The sequence below is a fragment of the Calidris pugnax genome, unplaced genomic scaffold (assembly GCF_001431845.1).
Source record: "Calidris pugnax isolate Ruff unplaced genomic scaffold, ASM143184v1 scaffold294, whole genome shotgun sequence".
NCBI lineage: Eukaryota > Metazoa > Chordata > Aves > Charadriiformes > Scolopacidae > Calidris > Calidris pugnax.
The window spans coordinates 486,188-492,187 of NW_015094505.1; positions in this window are offsets into that span (position 1 = coordinate 486,188).

Consider the following 6,000-nt stretch of genomic DNA (forward strand, 5'->3'; position numbering starts at 1 on the left):
TGGGGAGATCCCACCTGGAGCAGTGTCCAGCTCTGGAGTCCTCAGCACAGGAAGGACATGGACCTGTTGGAATGGGTCCAGCGGAGGGACATGAAGATGATCCAAGGGCTGGAGCCCCTTTGCTGTGAGGACAGGCTGAGAGAGCTGGGGTTGTCCAGCCTGGAGAAGAGAAGGCTCCAGGGAGACCTCAGAGCCCCTTCCAGACCCTAAAGGGGCTCCAGGAGAGCTGGGGAGGGATGGAATGAGGGGGAAGGGTTTTAAACAGAAAAAGAATATTTGAGATGAGATCTGGGGAGGAAATTCTTTGGTGTGAGGGTGGTGAGAGCCTGGCCCAGGTTGCCCAGAGAAGCTGTGGCTGCCCCATCCCTGGAGGGGTTCAAGGCCAGGCTGGATGGGGCTTGGAGCAACCTGGTCTGGTGGGAGGTGTCCCTGCCCAGGGCAGGGGGTGGCACTGGATGATCTTCAAGGTCCCTTCCAACCCAAACCACACTATGATTCTCTGAACGTGCTGTCCCCTCTGCCCCGGGGTGGGCTCTGCAACGCAGCAGAGGTCGTGCAGGAGATGAGGCTGGTTCAGAGCCTCGGTCACGTTGCTTCAGAGTGGACACAGGTAAGGAGAACAGAGAGAAACGAGGGAAGGAGTGTAGAGCATGGATTCCACTGGCCTGGTCAGACACGTGGAGAGCAAGTCAGGGATGTTTTTAAAATGACTGAGGAGGAAGTCTCATTCATGAAACAGCACGGTACGGGTGCAGCCAGAAAACTTGCATTCAAAGCCTGGGGTACTCAATAGTCAATGACGTCTGGTAAAGAATACCATTAAAAAATGACAGTGTCAAAATGGTTATTGGAAATAATCCTGGAAGGGCTCTTAAAGCTCCTGCTTCAAGATTTAAGCAGGAGATTTAAGATTAAGGAGATCCTTAGGGCAACTGTCTGTCCCTCATCTGTGCCCCTTGGGCACTTCTTGGTCCTTCCTGCAGGCACACCATGGGAGGTGCTGGTGGAGAAACAAAGTGCTGACAGTGGATTTTTGCAGTTGTTCATCAGATCAGTGGATCTGCTGGAGAGGGTGCAGCAGAGGCTACAAAGATGATGAGGGGCCTGGAGCATCTCCCTTACGAGGAAAGGCTGAGAGACTTGAGTCCTTTTAGTCTGGAGAAGAGAAGGCTGAGGGGGGATCTGATCAACACCTATAAATACTTAAAGGGTGGGTGTCAGGAGGATGGGGCCAGTCTTTTTTCAGTGGTGCCCAGGGACAGGACAAGAGGAAATGGGCACAAACTTGAATATAAGAAGTTCCACCTCAACATGAGGAGGAACTTCTTTGCTGTGAGGGTGGCAGAGCCCTGGAAGAGGCTGCCCAGGGAGGTGGTGGAGTCTCCTTCTCTGGAGACATTCAAACCCACCTGGACACGTTCCTGATCTCCAGAGGTCCCTTCCAACCCCCTGTGACTCTGTGTTCAAAACTTGACAGGGAACAGGGGACCGTGCATTGCCCCCAGGAGTCATTAACACTTTTTATGCTGATTTGAGCATCGGCCTGTGGCACTTGAGCATTGCCAAGGAGAGCACAGTGCAGAACAGATGCCAGGCCGGGCCTGGATGCCAAGGCTCGGAGTCACTATTGATGTGTGTGGCACCATCTGCAGTGGTCACCCGGGGTCCTGCTGCGTGTCCTGCTGTGTTCTGTGCCGACAGCCATGCGGGTTCAACGCACCTTCTTTGCAGTAGATCAGCCTTTCTTGTGGTCTTGGAGCCGTTGTAGCTCTCCTGAGTTGTCCCCATGAACATTTTCCCTGCGGAACAGCCGTTCCTGAGGTCGGTGCAGAAGCTTCCCCAGTTTTCTTGCTCAGCAAAACTTGACAGGGAACAGGGGACCGTGCATTGCCCCCAGGAGTCATTAACACTTTTTATGCTGATTTGAGCATCGGCCTGTGGCACTTGAGCATTGCCAAGGAGAGCACAGTGCAGAACAGATGCCAGGCCGGGCCTGGATGCCAAGGCTCGGAGTCACTATTGATGTGTGTGGCACCATCTGCAGTGGTCACCCGGGGTCCTGCTGCGTGTCCTGCTGTGTTCTGTGCCGACAGCCATGCGGGTTCAACGCACCTTCTTTGCAGTAGATCAGCCTTTCTTGTGGTCTTGGAGCCGTTGTAGCTCTCCTGAGTTGTCCCCATGAACATTTTCCCTGCGGAACAGCCGTTCCTGAGGTCGGTGCAGAAGCTTCCCCAGTTTTCTTGCTCAGCTTAGGTTCTGGCCAGAGACACACTTTGCCCCAGACGCTTCCTGGTTGATGAAGACCTTCTCCTGTGCCTCCAGCAATGGGACAGGGTGTGAAAGCCCAACGGGGGGATTCTGTTGCCCTGTTTCATGTGGTTGTAGCTGGCGCCTGGGGGAGGCAGGCAGGGGATGGGGAGATGGTGGGGTGCACGCTGCCAGCTCCAGAGCTGTCCCAGCAGCACAGGCTGTCCCCAGATCCCACCTGCTATTTTTCCACACTCTGGTGCTGTAGCTAAGACCAGTGGCCATAGGCCTGGCCTTTAAAGGGTGGTTTGCAGGAGCTGTGACAGTGACCTTCTGTCACGTTTAATTTATTTTGCGTGGTTAAATTAATTTTGATTTCTGTAAGAAGTTATAAGCTTCCCCAGTTTTCTTGCTCAGCTTAGGTTCTGGCCAGAGACACACTTTGCCCCAGACGCTTCCTGGTTGATGAAGACCTTCTCCTGTGCCTCCAGCAATGGGACAGGGTGTGAAAGCCCAACGGGGGGATTCTGTTGCCCTGTTTCATGTGGTTGTAGCTGGCGCCTGGGGGAGGCAGGCAGGGGATGGGGAGATGGTGGGGTGCACGCTGCCAGCTCCAGAGCTGTCCCAGCAGCACAGGCTGTCCCCAGATCCCACCTGCTATTTTTCCACCCCCCGGTGCAGTGGTTAAGACCAGCCATAAGCCAAAGGGTGGTTTGCAGGAGCTGTGACAGTGACCTTCTGTCACATTTAATTCATTTTGCGTGGTTAAATTAATTTTTATTTCTGTAAGAAGTTATTGTGAGCAGCTGTTCTCTGGTTGGTTTGTTGGTTGTTTTTTTTCTTTCCCTAATACCTGGATTATAGTTATTTAAGTGATATAAAGGACACTTTTTTTTTTCAGAAAACTCATCTCTCGGAGCTTTTTTTGGGGGGGAGCGGCTGGGTCTGGGGGGGAGCATCCCTGGGGTGGGGAACGGATACCACAGTGATGGGGTCAGCCCAGTTCCCCCCCATTTTCAGCCCAAAAAGGGGTGCCATGACACTCTGGTGATGGGCTCAGCACCATTTCCCCCCTGTTTCCAGCCCAAACTGTGGCACGGCTTGCTGTTCTCTGCAGGTGAGGGCACACACCACGCAGCCTGGGGGTGGCTCGGCTGTGACAACAGCAGTTCTGGCCGTGGCCACCAGCAAACCTTCCTGCTACAGGCTGTTGCAAGACACTCAGTGACTGCTCTGGAGGTGTGCCTGCGTCCCCCCCTCAGTAATTCCAGGTAAGGGCACAGTGGGCTCCCGCGTGGGTATGATGGATGTCCTGGAGCCTTCCTGCAGAGGAGCGGTAGCCCGGGCTCTGGCAGTGGTTCCTTCCTCAACATGAGCCAGCAGTGCGCTCTGGCAGCCCAGAGAGCCAACCTCTTCCTGGGCTGCATCAAGAGAAGTGTGGCCAGCAGGTCCTGGGAGGGGATTCTGCCCCTCTGCTCTGTGCTCCTGAGACCCCACCTGGAGCTCTGTGTCCAGCTCTGGAGTCCTCAACACAGGAAGGACATGGACCTGTTGGAACGGGTCCAGAGGAGGGCCACTAAAATGCTGAGGGGGTTGGAGCACCTCTCTACGAGGACAGGCTGAGGGAGCTGGGGTTGTTCAGCCTGGAGAAGAGGAGGCTCCGGGGAGACCTTAGAGCCCCTTCCAGTACCTGAGGGGGCTACAGGAAGGCTGGGGAGAGCCTGTTTAGAAAGGCCTGCAGTGACAGGACGAGGGGCAATGGCTTCAAGCTGGAGGGGAACAGATTTAGACTGGAGATGAGGAGAGGGTTCTTCACTGTGAGGGTGGTGGAGCACTGGAACAGGTTGCCCAGGGAGGTGGTTGAGGCCCCATCCCTGGAGATATTCAAGGAGAGGCTCGATGAGGCCCTGGGCAACCTGGTCTAGTTGGGGGTGTCCCTGCTGACTGCGGGGAGGTCGGACTAGATGGCCTTTGGAGGTCCAGACCGTTCTATGATTGTGGGGTGCCATGGTGGAACAGCAGTGCCTGTCCCAGCACGGTCGAGCTGAGCCTGATGGCAGCCATCCCAGCACCGGTCACCCTGGCACCAGCACTGACTCAGCTGGGACTGCCCAGCACCAGTTGTCCTTGCACTTTACTGCCCAGGCTTGTCCCAGTACAGGCTGGCCCAGTCCCAGTGCAGGTTCCTCCAGCCCCTGCTGCTGGTGGCTGGGGACAGAGCTGGTCCTGGTTTCTGGCTTTGGTCACAAGCAAAGCGCTTCTTCCTCACCTGCAGAAGCAGCATCCCCCACCTCCCACGCCTGTGGCCGGGTACCCAGCAGGGAAGAAGTCAGTTCCTTCCTCTGGCACCCTCCTCCTCCTCCTCACTGGAGCATCCCACCCCCTTAAAAACCTTCCCTCTTCTCCTGTTGAACATGCAACACTGCGAGGAGTTGCTCATCTGAGTATGAGAAGAGGATGCAGTCAAGCTGAACAGGACAGGTCCAGCCCCAATGACCATCTGCTGCCCCCAGACCCCACCGTGGCCGGGAAGGTTGGGTTTCCCTGAGCTTCTCGGGACCGTGGTCACTCAGGCCCTGCTGTCCTGCCTTCAGAGCAGCCGTGGCAGTTTGGATCCCCTTCCCACCATCTGGCAGAAATAAAGCACACATCCATGTCAAACATAATATATTTATAGCAAAAATAGGCTTTTTCTGTAGCTTCCATACACAAGGTTTTCTCCCCGTGCATTTACGCAGTAAACAGGTCGACCGAAGCAGCGTGCTCTGGGCTGACTCCATGGCTGCCCTTGCTTCAGGCTCCCACTTCTCACCAGCCTTGATCCCCTTTGGTGGCTGCTCCCCGGAGCCTGTGCTGGGTCCCTGGTCCCTCCCCAGCCAGGGGAGCAAGGCTAGGCCACGGGCTGCCTCTCTTCAAACAGGGGCATCCCAGGGCGTCCCCCCAGCCAGGGTCTAGGAGAAGCTTCCCATAGCTCACCTGTGTCCTCTACCATGGTGTTAAGCAGCAAGTGGCCGGGCACAGGACCTCAGCCCTCTCATGGTGGCAAGAAAGTACGAGCCACATTAACATAGGAAGCCTCTCTTGTTCCTCCTGCCCTGCTGCTGATGGGAGGCAGAGGAAGGGCTTGGGGGCAAGCTCCCCGAGGACTGCTCAAAGCCCCCTGCAGAAACCAACCTCGAGTCTGAACACTGTCAACCTTCACGGCACCCCCGCCAGCAAAAGCTTCACAGTTTGGTGTTCACCTGGGCCATCTCTTGTCTGCCCCAGAGGGGTTTGGCACACAGAGCTACAGGGCAGGACGGGTAGGTACCAGCGCATCCCCGTCCTGTCCCGGGCTGGGGAAGGGCCCTCGCTGGGTGCCAGCACTTCTCCCTGCCCCCCCACACAACTCGGGACATCACAACGCACCCACCAGCTGTCCCCAAGCGAGAGGCATCACCCCACCAAGGCCCAAGGGTGGCTTGGAAGAAAGGTGGCCACTGCAGCGTGGGGAAGGAAGCCCGCTCTGCCCTCCCTGGGGTGGCTGAGGCTCCCGCAGCAGCCGGGTGAGGAGCTTCTGCTGGTGAGGGGAGCGTCCCTCAAAACTGGCCCTGGTCCCCTCCCACCTCCTTCTCCCCTTCTCTTTGGCAGTCCTCCTTGGCCGTGTCCAAGTCTCCAGCATCACACCGACACCTCAGCAGCACGGACTTGCCTCACAGTTTGGTAATTGCACGTTAACGGGGCCACTCAGCGAGCCCCACGGGGGGTGGGGGG